This window comes from Centrocercus urophasianus, unplaced genomic scaffold (genome assembly GCF_019232065.1).
Source record: "Centrocercus urophasianus isolate 14NV4802_14NV808 unplaced genomic scaffold, USGS_Curo_1.0 seq_11, whole genome shotgun sequence".
Classification (NCBI taxonomy): Eukaryota; Metazoa; Chordata; class Aves; order Galliformes; family Phasianidae; genus Centrocercus; species Centrocercus urophasianus.
In genome coordinates this window covers 11,727,575-11,741,277 of record NW_024884253.1, presented here as the reverse complement: position 1 = coordinate 11,741,277, position 13,703 = coordinate 11,727,575, and the positions used below count along the sequence as shown (strand labels likewise).

Below are 13,703 nucleotides of genomic sequence, written 5' to 3'. Positions count from 1 at the left end.
CTGCACCTATCCAACTTGACCCAACTGTCACTGCATCTACCTCTTCTTAGATTTGAAACTCCTGATGATAAGAGCTTCCAGTTCCATATTTGCTCTACCTGTAGTGGAGTCTAGATCTGTTATATGACTAGTATATATAGCATACTAACCAGATACATCTAATTTTATTGATATATATATACATACACACACATATATATATGTATGTATTTTACATATTCAATTCTCTGCTCTGAATAAAATCGTATTTAGCATGGTGCATATTGAACAATTTTCTGGCAGGATGGAATAAGTGAAAGTCTTTTTAAAATCAGAGTCACGGTAAAGACAAATTTTTTGCATCTCTTTAAAAATTCAGTCTTTTGGTAGGTGACATCATTAGGACTGTGCTGAAACACAGAGTTAATGAAAAACTATTTCAAGGTTGATCTTTCAGAAGTACTGGATATTTACGCAGTATAAATAAAAAATTAGTTGTAAAAAATTGAGAGCAGTGTTAAAACCTGCACAATCTTTATAACAGCTGGAGGGACAGTCACCACCATTTTTAGTCTTGAACACTTCCTCTGGGAATCTGATTCTACCATGTGTAATGAGGCACATGCATGCAGGAGAAGGGGGTGATTTTAAGAGAATGTTCTCCTTTATGGTAATGCAAATACAGAATAACTTTCTTTACTAGATTTGAACTGAGACAAACTAGCATAACCCTCTCAAATCCCACATGAGGAACACACAGAAGGGTAGTCCTGGACAGATTCCCAGTTGCCTACAGCAGTGTTTCTCTTTTTTTTTTTTTTTTCTGGGTGGCAATCCAGACACTGTGTGTTTACTATAAGAGCAAAAATACATTCATGATAGCAGTGATAAGCCTGTATAATTGGAGTATGTATTTGGCCAGAGAAGACAAAATTCTTGAAGATAGTGGTGTTTTGAACCTATGGGAATTATGTGGGTGTTTTTTGTTGTTGTTGTTTTGTTTTTATCCAGACTCTTTAATGTTCTTTTTTCAGAGCTGGGAGCTGTCTGGCAGAACAACTTGGATTCCATGAGGTGCCACATGCCACCCTTTTCCACCAATCCTGGCAGTGGGAGGTGAGTCCTGAAGCACAGTGTGCGGACCTGAAGAAGGGGAAATGCTGCTGAAAAAACAGCTTTCCTGCCCTCTAAGTTTCCCCTGCTCCTCTGGGGAAGCAGATACAGTTCCCCCCAAAGCAGAAATGTATGTTAGCAGGATATTTTTTATCATTTTTTATATAAAATTTGTGCTCATGTTTATAGATCTTGATGGAAGTAACTAGGGAGATCTGCATCAAATCCTGCATATCTTTCCAACAAATATTTAACATCTGTTGTTTCTTGGAGAGTGTTTCTTTTTTTAAAAAATCCTAATTTAGTGGGTCTTGGCATACATTCATACTCTTGTGGGAAAGCACGTCCTATAAATAGGAGGTTTGGTCACTATCACACGGCAGTGGGGTCCCTTTTGCGAGGCTTCTTGTAACAATGCTTTCTGCTCCATTGGGTGAGATCCCTGAAATGCCACCCTGCTCATTGCTTGTGGTCTTGCTGAATCAGGGTCTTACATGACCATTCCAGCACATGTGATCAATTGTTGTAGATCATCCTAATCTATGAACAAAACATCTCCTAACTGTCTTAACTATGGGCAAAAGGCTGTTCTATGTGACTATTTCTGCATCTGCAGGAACAATTTCGATGACTATTTAGAAGTGTCTCATAAAAGTTGAGGTTGGCTGGTCCATCAGCAGGAACAACTTTGTGGGAGTCCCTAATGCAACCAGAGCCTCCACCCTAGGTACTAACACAAATGATGGCTAGAACAGTCCAAGCACAGCAAGAGGGAAGGGAATTTCCCAAAATGTCTCTTAGATCAGCTTAAGTTACAAAAGGATGACCTGATTTCTTTCTCTACATCATTTGCTTCAGGAGTTCCTTCGGTTGTTCTTAGGACTACCCATTGTGCAAGGGATGTTTTAGGGAGGAAAGGCTATAAAAACATCCTTTAATCTCACTTTCCTTTGACAAGATGAGCCCTGCTATGTTGTGTCTATTTCCACATGTTTTCTGCCCTTGCAGCATTACCAGGAGGACAAAGTAGCACAAAATCTTGTCTAGGAGGGTTCAAGTACTGCCTATCACAAACAGTAGGTACTTGCAGGTGATCAGAGTTCAGGTTTCAAGCCTATTGCAAGGATGCAAATTTAATGCAGTTATTGAACCCTGTTCCTGTTTCAGGTTCTGTTTAAAATCCAGCTTTGGATGTGGTGAACTATAGTTGAATTTGGCCTTAGTGCACGGACATGTTTGGATAAAATGTACCAACTCTTGTTGAGACTCACTGCTTGAGCAATGCACAGGATTCATGCTTCTTCTCTGATTTGCTTGGAATTCTGCTCAGAAGATTTTCCCAAACAGAAAAAAATTCAAAAATCGTATTCATTTTGGGAAACTTTGGAGGACACAAAGCTGTCCAACAGGTGAGTGTCCAGCAGAAGGAATCTAAGATCATAAACAAGCAGATCTCCTTTCTGTGCTTTCCTCATCCGTAGAACTCATAATTTCTCTCCTTACATCTTTGCCTATGATTGCATTATCACTAAAATTTCTGGAGTGGTGAGATACAGTGGGAATGAGTGGATGACAAGAGACCTTTTCAGTGGTCTGCGGCCTGGAGGAACTGGCAGCCAGTCATTAGTGGTGTATCTCAGGGACTGCTAGTGGGGCAAAACTGTTTAGTATCTTTATTAATGGTGAAGATGATGACAAAAAGTCCCATCTCAGTGAGTCTCTGGTAAAGCAGTTGATAGCCTTGAGGACTCAGCTGCTCTTCAGAGGGACAGGGTGGAGAAGTGGGCTGGTAGGCAGTTATGAAGTTTAGCAAATGGTCATTCTACGTGTATATAAGGGTTCCTTGATACAAGGAAAAGGTTATCCTCCAAAGACAGTCAAATATTAAAATAGTGGTCCAGAAAGTTTGTTGATCTATATCCTAGTAGGTACTGAGGTCTCAACCAGATGCAGTCTCGAGCATCTAACTTTACCACTAGCCATGAGTTCTGAGTAGGAGAATGGAAGACAGACCTTTACAAGTACTCACCTTGCTCTGTGATCTTGTGACTCTGTGTCAGCTGAAGAGAAGATGGGATTGGAAAGGATCTGTTCTAGCCACATCAGGTCACAGCAGAGACACTCTCCACTGTCCCTATCATTTTTGTCCTCCTTACTACTAGCAAATGGCAGAGAATGAGTAAGCAATAGACACAACCAAGTCCATCAACATTGTTTAGTGGCCTGGATCTAATCGACCTCCCACAGAAGCCCTCTGTAAGATTCCCTTCCCTATAATGGAGTGTTATGTAGGTCCCACAGAAACAGGAGGATTTTAAAAAACTTCAACTAAAAAACTTTCAGTTGGTGGAAAGAGTCATGAAAACTCAGCTTAGAATTGCCCTCCCCACTCTCCCTCTGCTCTCTGTCACATACACACACACTCACACATGAAACCACTTTTGTGGTATCTGCCATTCTGGTCTGTAGATAAATTAATCAACGTGGAGATGCGTGTTTACTGTCAATAAGGGAATGATACTCCGTTCATTACAGAAAAAAAAAACTTTTTTAAGTCTGCAAGGACACCATGGGAAAACAAGAAGGTTGACATTATAAAAGAAATGAAGCAATCAAAGAGTGTTCGTTTCAGTGACTTATGTTATTTTGTGACACTCATAATTCAGGACACAGTGTAGCTAGTCAAGCGTGATTAACTTCTTCTGGGCTCTGACATTGTATTCTCTTTTGAAGCAAGAACTGGAGTCGGCAATATACAGGAGAGAAAGCTGATCAATGGAAGCGTGCCATTACCTGAAAGAATATGGTCTTTTGATTCTCCTCTGTAAATGAACAAGTGTCTTTTGTTCCCAGAACAGAACAGTGACATAAAGGGCTTTGCACAGAATACTATTCAGAAGAAATTGGCATTATATAGCATGCTTGTAAGGAAAACAACAATTTGAGTAGGGGTTTCATTTATGCCCCAATCTCTACTAGAAACTCAGCAGGAAGGAAGGGAAGCACAAAAGATGCAAACAATCAGTCCCTTGTTAGGTGATACAGGACCTACAGGAACATGAGAGGCTGCACTTTTACTGAAATAATGTGGTAAAATAAACAGTGTGCAATACTGGAAGATGAATGGGAAGTTAATTCTGTTAGCATTTACAATATTTCAATAGCAATATTTTCTGAACAATTGTCCCTATTGATGCTGCAAGTGCTTGCACATTGGGCCTGCTTCTTGCTCAACAGATCTGAGACTGTTTGACCGGCTGTATTCTCTAATTGGACAAGGAAGGTTTCCAAAAGTGATGAAAGGCTCTATCTCATCTGTGATGAAACTGTTTGGAACCTAACTCATGCTGATTTGTTGTTGTTACTGCTGTACTGTTCTGTTGCCTTTTTTTTTTTTTCTTGTAGGATATCTGGGAATATTTATTATTTTAAGTGGCACGGTAACTAGAGGCCAAAGGTTAATAACTTCAAGTCTAGTACTTCTGTATTTTATCACCAGCTAGTGCTTATCAGAATAACAAAATAAATGGTTTAACAATGGTTTAACTCTACTTGCAAACTTCCTCTGTTGCATAAAAGATCCCTGTATACCTTCTTAGCTTAGGAGAGCACTTAGCTATGTTAAAATATTTGGAAATTAAGGAGCTAAAAAAAGAGAGAAAAAAAAAAAGAAATACACTTTCAAGTGAGATAGATTATTACTTGCATAATTAAAGGATTTTCTATACATAGGTGTGCCGTTCAGCAGTATGAACTCTCCATACTGTGAAAAAGCATAGCTATGCCAGCAATTAATAATTTTGACTTTAAACAAGGCAAATCTTTGTCCTGGACTGTGGGCCAAGTTTAACAGCATCTGTCTGGCTTAAAGGCCAATTCTTGCACCAGTTTGCTACAAAAATAGATTTACATTAATGCTGCTATTCCTGTGCATTTGCCTATTACTGTCTGTACACAAAGCTGCCTGATTTTCTCAATGTCTTGTGCTAGAAATGGGCCCCTCCTTGGCCACAGGGACAGCAGGCTGCTGGAAACAGGCCCAGGTGCTGGGTCCTCTGTGCTGTTGAACCAGATGCATCTGCAAAAAGTCTATGTCACAGCTAGCTTGGGATCTAAAAATTGCCATCAAAGCTCCATCCTCTTCCCTCATCCCTTCCTTCCGATGCAGCCCAGCCCTCCTTGAATTTGAAACTGTTGCCTCCAATTTCTTAGGTCTCCAGAGGCTTACACAAGCTCCTTGGAATTCAGTCCCATCTGTGGAGCTGCGTTGGTGGCTTAACCCTTGAGGGACACAGCAGGAAAAGGCACAAAATCTTAGGAGGGGATTTCTTAACTACTGGAATACTGTTCTTGAATTATGTCAAAGCAATAAAAAACCCACCAACCTAACATTTTTCCTGTCTCATTGTCATGGTCAATAACAATATCAAAACAACACCTTGTGTGAGGGCTGCTCCAAAAGAAATGCTTCACATTTTATTATGTTGGCCCACCATGTCAGAGGGAGATGTTGGTGGTTTAGCAGTAGAGTATGAATTTTCCTACCAATATTCCATTACAGGTTGTAGCCAAGCAAAAGTTCTTAACTATGAGAGTGGTGAGGTGCTGGAACAGATGGCCCAGAGAGGTTGTGGTTGTCCCATCCCTAGAGGTGTTCAAGGCCAGACTGGATGGGGCCCTGGGCAGCCTGGTCTAGTATTGAATGGGGAGGTTGGTGGCCCTGCCTGTGGCAGAGGGTTGGAGATACATGATCCTTGAGGTCCCTTCCAACCCTGGCCGTTCTGTGATTCTGTGATTCTGTGAACAGATGGCAGCAGAGAGGCAAACTAACAAAATGATATTTGACATGGAAGCGTGTATGAAGAAAAGGTGTGGAAAAATTGCACCCACTGTCATTCATTGACATTTATTGAATGCTTATGGAGACCAAACAGTGTATGTCAGTGTTTCAGTTGTGGTGACAGCAGTGTGAAAGACAAGCCATATTCTAGATAGTTGCACAGCTGTCATACCTTGAAAAGTGTCTTGATCAGCTCATCTGAGCAAATCAGTGGATTACAAACTGAGAAGTGTGTATGGTGCTGAATATCATCTTCAATTTGTTAATGATGATCATGACAACATCGGAATATTGCAAATTTACATCAGAATGGTCACACAGATGTCCACATAGGAACAGAAAGAACAACATAGGCAAGTTTGTCAGGACCTATTGAACGAGTACAAGGCTGGAGGTGACAGTTTCCTGGGTCACATAATTACCAATGCTGAGAAGTGGTGTCATCACTGAGTCTGAGTCAGAATGACAGTTCATGAAGTAAATTCCCCATTGAAGAAAAAGTTCAAGACATGTCCCTGAACAGGTAAAGTGATGTGCGTTGTCTTTCGGGATAGGAAAATGGATGAACTTTCTAGATTTCCTGGAGCCCAGAGAAACCATCAAGAGAAACCATCAACTCCGACTTCTGCATCACAATTCTGACTAAGCTGAAGGTTTGAACTTCCAGAGTCAGGCCAGAGAAGAAGAAACCTTTCTCTTACAACACGATAACACCAAGCCCAGTACCAGTTTGAAGACTGTGGAGCACACTGCCAATCTGGGCTAGGCTGTCGTACCACACCCACTATATATTTTGGACTTGGCATCTTCTAATTTCCATTTGTATGGGCTGATGAGAGATGGACAGCATGGATAATATTTTCCTATCTACAACACTTCGAAGCAGCTGTGAAACAACAGGTCACCTCCGCGAATGCAGATTTTATAAGTGTGGCATGCAGGCTCTTGATCATCGCTGGTGAAAATGCATAGCTATAGTAGTGACTGTGCTGAAAAATAGTATTTTATAGCTGAGGATTTGCTCTGTCAAATAGTGTTATTATGCTCTTTATGTCTGTTGTAGTTTCCATGAAAATAAACAGGTGGAATTACTTTCAGAGCGACCTACGTATTTTAATCTTCTCTCCTTGAGCAGCATCCATCTGCATAGTCCCTTTGGAAATGTGCTGCAGCAACAACAGAGTGGGATCCAAGGCTCCAGAAGGGATGTCATGTTGGTGTGAATTAAAATCTGAAAATTAAGAGGAATACCTGTCATTTTCCACCTGTCCTGTGACTTTATCATCATCTTTATTCAGTAATACGTTTTATACAGCTTTCGATTTTCAACACGATGAATGGTAGATTCTCACAAGAACCACATGAATTAGTTACAGAGATACTATTATCTCTGAGCTAGATGGAAAGAAATGATCTTATAGTGAGAGGACAGTTCTACAACCCCAGAAGATATTGCTTTGATTCAAGGATGTCTGAGACTGTGGACGAGTAATTTAATTTCCACGCTTCAGTTTCTCCATCCTATTGAAAAAGGAATCCCAATACTCATCTGCTGCAGAGGGGCATCCTGATGAGCATGGGAAGACTGTGAGGCTTTTGCAGTGAAATAAGCAAAAAACAAATAAAATGAAAATCTAATCCATGAAAAGAAATAGCAGGTGCAGAAAGGCCAAACTGTATGGAGGACTGTGAAGCAAACCATTTGCAAAGGCTGGATCAGGAAACCAGAGCTGTCATCTGCCACCCCCAGCTTGTGGCTGAAACCACCAGCTCCACACAGCCACTAGAGAACAATATATATTTTTTTCCCCACGTGTTATTTTCACAGCGTTACAGATTATACCCTACCCAGTAATAGAGCCCTCAGCCAACTGGCTTGTGACGTTTTGTAGTTGGGGATGCCACAGTTAGCAAAGTGCCATTTAGTGAAGGAATGCTACCAGTTGACCTTTCGATTGAGACATCTGTCCCAGATTGCTGCATATGCTAGTCAAAAGACACTCACATGTTTCTTTTCCTTTTTTTTCTTCTTTTTTTTCCTTATACTGGCCAGAAAATCCTGTGGCTTCTAAAAGATTAAAACACTGGGTTAAACACTTTGATGGGGTTGATTCTTGAGTTACAAAACCAGAAACAGGAAAGGCCCTAACTTTTTCTAAGAGTCAAAGAGATGGAAAAGACAGACTGATACAGAGAGGCAGCACAGGTGTTAATGCTGGCCCCCCAAAGCAGTGTCCTGAGGGATTATGGAGGCCAGCCCCTGGGTTTCAGAATTCTGCCTGTGAAGGCAGCCCTGAGGCTTTCTGCAGCAGGTTCTCCGAGTTTGGTGTTGGCTGTAGTCAAAGTCAGCGACATCCTCAGGTTCCACATGCAGCAGGCATACTCTGTTTGCAGTACATGAAACTTTTAGATGAAACTTCTTTTTTTTTTTTTTTTTTTCAAACTGCCATTTCAGGTTAGTGACCACTTCGGTTCAGCTGTACTTCCTTTTCTTTCCCTTTAAAAAGTAAAAGCATCGGGCATGTGTATCTCCTGCAGTGAGTTGAGGGTGTTAAATATTGCCTCAGCTGCAGTTTTGCCACAGTGTGGGCTGTGACAGTCCTCTGCTGCTCCAGGGCCCACAGTGGCAATGGGCACACAGTTTGCTCAGAAATTCAAGCACTGAGATGATCTCATACACTGCAATGGCAATGTAAAATCAGTGCCATCCTGATTTCACATCCAAGCTGTCTCTACAGTGACCCAAATCCAGCCACTGACTTTTTGCTGGATTCTAGGCAGGGCTTTGGGAGCACATTCTAAGCAAGGGTTGATGAAGAGACTGTAGGAATCTGTTCTGGAGGTCATAGGCAGAAACTGTTCAATCACAGCTTCCAGTCGTATTTGTGACCAAAAAAACCCCGATTTTGAATAAAAAGAGTACAAATTTTCAGTCGGGAAAAGAATAAATGTGATGTGTCTCATGTGACTGAGGGCAAAACTTGAATCCCAGAAAAAATGGTCAGTTTGCAAGCAGCTTCCAGGCTCAATTGGGAGCAGATAAATTTCCTTAGAGAAGCTATTTAAGCAGTCTTTGGTAAACAACAAACAAACACTGCTGCCTGTTTGCAGAAATGTGCCTGCATTTTCATGATTATTATTATTTTTTAAATTTATTTTTTACTGTAAATGTTCACCAGAAGGTATTCTTCCTTCATTTCCAGGTTATTTTCTTTGGAGAAAATATATGTTCTCTGTGGTCACTTCAAACGTACATCAGACCAGAGATCATTCAAATGATCTTTTAATGCTTCTAAATGAAGATATAATATGACAGCTAAGAAACTCACACGGGAAAGAAATCCATTTTTCTCTCAAAGGCTGACACACAGCTGAGACTGATTTTTCTAAGGTTTCCTCTGAACTTGTCTGAACTATTTTTTCAGACTGAAGAGTAGAACAACAGTAATAGGAATGAAGTGACATTAATAATGTAACATCAGTTCTTTTCTTCTTTCCCCTTTGCCTCAATATGCAAAGTCTGATAGTTGCTGAAATATATTCAATCCTGAGGGACAAAATGAGGACCTACAAAAAAAAGCAAGGATGGTAAGTAGCTTACTAGAAATATTGACAGCGTCTGTGAATTTCTTAAACTGTTTCATATCTCAGAGTTTTCATTTCCAAAGTGGAGACAAATTATTCACTGCATCACAGTTATTTGATTCATTGATGAGAAGATATGCAATTAAACTTATGCTAAAGCACTCCTTAGCTATAACATCTATGGTTCTTTAATTATGGGGATGGAACATGACAATCAACTACATGAGTTAATCACTGAAAATTGCTTGTCATTCCTCATCATTTGGGAGCTCAAGCTCACAGAGTGAAAACTTGTGCTCTTTACCCAGGCAGAACTCCAAGTGAGGACAAGGTGGGCTTTGCCATATGAGATCCAGTGGAAGTGAATGGGAGATTTGCCTCAGTTAGGAAATGAATGCATTTTGCCTCGGTTCAAACCTTTCACTTCCCTGCATCACTGTGCTAAGCCCAACAGTGAGACCTGGCTGCTGCAGGAGGATTTTGGAGCATGGCCATGCAAATTATCTGAACAGAATGACCGCTTGCTGTCTGACTGCTGAGCATTAAGTGTGTGTGAGTTCAGTATAAATTCAAGGTTTTGCTTCTGAAATGGCTAAGCGCAGCATCAGACAGTATAGAGGAAGTTTCCCTTTGCCACATATGCCACACACTTTCTTTTGCATCTGAGATTCTCTTTTTACAGCCCTACCCAACAGCTTTGTCAAAATGTGAGCTGATTTTGTGCCACAGGCAAATATTTATGAAGAACAGGACTGGCAACTGAAATAATTTGTTCCATTTACCTAAACAAGTTTTTGAATCTTAAATTGCCAAGAATAAAAGAGGCTCATGCAATTAAAGAAAAACAAAAACTAGGGTAAAATGAGTAGATTAGAACAGCGATAGTTATCTTACAATGGTAAGAAAAAAAAAAGACTATAAAAACCTTTTAAGCTTGGATTTTATTTTTTTTCATTAGCATTACTCACTGATGCTTTGTTCACTGCTGGCATTATTTGAATTTGCATTCTGTACTGAAATCAGCTTTTGTGTAGTTTTGTTTTGTTTCTTTCTTCATGCTCTCTAAGCAGAACATTCCAATAAGTTTGGGGTAAGTGATATCCCAATGTCCTTACAAGAAACAGGTAACAGCTTTCTTTAAAAAAGAGTGGAAGCCCAAAAAACAGAGTTCCTGAGATGAGGAGCAAAGTGTTAGTGTTCCTGAGAAGTGACATGCTGATCTGTCAACACTGGAGGGGCTATGATTCAGGTTGGTTCTCTGCTGCGGACCAAGAAAATATGGGTCATGTTTTGGGGTGAAGAATGCCAAAGCAGGGGACTTGACCCAGCAGCTGCACCACCTGCACTCTACTACTGCATGGTGACTACAGTCCAAGCAGTTTCAATCCTGCTTTCACCAATGATGTTTCTTCACACCATGAATTTGTTACCACACCAGCAACCATGAATGCGGTACTCAATGGTGAGGGCAGGAAGTGAAGACAGAAACCCAAAGGAGGAGCTGAGGCAAGGCTGGAGCTGCTGTGGAGCAGGTGATCTGGCGGACAGGTGGAGCAGCAGCATTGAGCTGACCCACCAGGCCTGGAGGAGAGGACAGGAGTAAAAGCATTGCTGGAGACAAAAGCTGCTCTTGTTTGAAGAGAGGAATAAATCCTGAATTGACACGTTACTGAAGTCAGGCTTGTGCTTAGCAAACTTGTGGGTATCTTGGCTCCTGAACATGGACCCTCCTTGGTGGTCTCAGTGTCAACGTACCAACTGAGAAGGAGGAGGGTGGTGGAGAGAGTTGGTGTGGCTGCTTCCACATTTAACCACTGAAGAGTTTGACAAAATTAATAGTGTTTTTTTTTTCTCATTTCTTCAGCAGGTTTGGAGTCAGATTATTTCCTGTCTCCTCAGAAGACAGAACAGCTGCTGTAAAAGCAAGACCATGAGGAGACACAGCAGTGTTGCTGCCAGATAAGGATAGCATGGCTGTTCATTCCCTTCTCACTCACGCAGGACAGGGCCATCATTATCTAGTTTAAAGCAAACATGACAGACACTGCTATTATCACATCAGCAGATTGTTCAGTTATTATTGTTTGTATTGCAGGAGTGCCTGGAGGCCCAGGCTGTGTTGCAACACTTATTTGCTATGTGCAGGACATACTTTCAGGAGACCGTTCCCATCTGGAATAGCTTCTTCTGCACACACTAAGTATCAGTAAGAAAAAAGGGACTAATCACACTGTACCAGAGCAAAGGAAATGCAGTTTACCCAAAGTTGTAACTGAGAAACTCTTCTACAGAGCTGTATGGGCAGCATCATTCTCAAGCCATGTGGAGAGACAGCAAAATTAATCAGCTGATGTTTTTGCATGTAGAAAGAAAAGACTGCATATGCCTGAAACAACCTGCACTAAACATGGTGATACAAGTGGCAATTCCACTTGTTCAGAAGGCAGCCTGATAATGGGAGACTTAAGAATTTTTGTACATGTCTTTGCTAATGATCCCTTTAATTACTAGCTATAAATCATATGGTATGAAAACATCACCATTCTCATTTCAAGAAGAAAGATTTTGTAATGCTTTTTCACTGTGTAATACATATGGATTTAGGGCTCTGTGGATTAAATTTGGCAATTTCAGGCATGCAAGGTTACTAATCCGTACTTTGTCTACATAAAATCGAAAGAAGAAGCAAGGCAGCCTTGTGCCCTGGGGATGGCTGGGGAATTCCACACATGCCTGTCTTCTGTAACTCTTGTCAAGGGTGAAAACATTAATGTCAGTGTTGCAATAGTTACAGGCAGACCAAAGGGGCACACTTCAAGCAAAGCAAACGTGGTTTCATTAAGTATTTCTCTGTTTTCACCTCACAGTTATTTTTTTGACACCTCTGTTCTCCCAGTTTCCTGATGTTTTAAAGTATGTATTTGTCACATTTAATTCTGTTTTCCTGTAATAGCTTCATCCGCAGAGATTTCTCTTGGAGAACGGCCCAGAGATTTTTTTGTTTCTTCTTACATTTCTATTTTCTCTGCATCTGCTGTTACATCATCTATATGGCTTATATACACATAATTTTAGTTTTTATGTCAAACTTATAATGCCACAATCAGGCTGTCTAAATGACTAAGTCCTGAGGAATTTATTTAGGCAAAATTTGCACAGAATTGTCTGTGATTTCTTTAATAAGTTGAATGCTGCAATATTTCTGGTAGGTATGCCAAAATAATATAGGTATAAGAATAGAGCATTAGTAAAAATCATTTCAGGAGCCAGTAAAGTAAATCACATTGTGCAGCTTTAACAAGGTCAATGATGAACTGGAAGGAAGCAAGGAATCTTGATTTTGGCTTCAGTTTTCAATTCTTGACCACACTTCTTTACTGTGTAATTACACTATTTACTGTTAAATTTTATTTAATATTGAACTGAGTAAATTCTATAATTACTGAATTTAATAAATTATGTAACTATTCTCCTGCATCTCATTAATAGATCCTGCAATCTTGTATCAAATACATAATTGGTGTAAGTTTCCTGTTCATATTTCAGTTTCCTTTTAAAGATCACTAGACTCCACACGAGTACATTTGTCTTTCTCTCAGCTGCTCTGCTCCCCAGCCATCACCTGTGGTTTGTGGAGCCCTCAGTCCCAGGTGGTAACCAAATTGGGATTTGGTATAATTGGGTAGCAAAGCACAGGAAGAGGCAAACACAAGAAAATTATCCAAGATTTGGAGTACTCCGCAACTGTAGCAGTTGTGCAGTTGAAGACGCTGCTATTGAGTAGGAGCTGCTCAAGGGTGAGATCCTGCAGAGCCTGAAGGTTAACTGCCCATCAGTGCTGCAAGCATTTTTCTTAAGTAGTGAACTGCTTCTGAAAAATGTTTGTTTGTGTTGTTTTGGTGTTTTTTTTTTCCTCATCTCTCCCCACTTTTCTTCCCCTCCTGTCCCCTTCTGAATCTCTCTCTCAGTGGGAATTATTTGTTTTAATTAATTCAGCAAGCTGAGAGCAGATTAAGGATACTTATGTCCCTACACCCCCAAAGTAATTGGATTAGAGGGAATTACAGATTTTGTTTTCTTGTGGAGTCTCTGCCTACCCCCCTCATTTCATCTGTGTTTAATCTAAAAAATATTTCAATTTCTTCCTCAGCTTCCTCTCATCTCTAGTTTAATTGGAGCTACTGTT

At 40.5% G+C, this 13,703-nt stretch overlaps 1 long non-coding RNA gene across 1 annotated transcript in view; it reads left to right on the top strand.

The window, feature by feature from the left end:
* Nucleotides 1-12,831, top strand: part of LOC122155222 — a 19,640-nt gene extending 6,809 nt beyond the window's left edge. Inside the window, exons 3-6 of the long non-coding RNA XR_006167176.1 lie at nucleotides 1,014-1,095; nucleotides 2,260-2,501; nucleotides 9,452-9,520; nucleotides 11,382-12,831. This is a non-coding gene — a long non-coding RNA (uncharacterized LOC122155222). The remainder of the gene's footprint in view (nucleotides 1-1,013; nucleotides 1,096-2,259; nucleotides 2,502-9,451; nucleotides 9,521-11,381) is intronic.
* The last annotated feature ends 872 nt before the right edge of the window (nucleotides 12,832-13,703 follow it).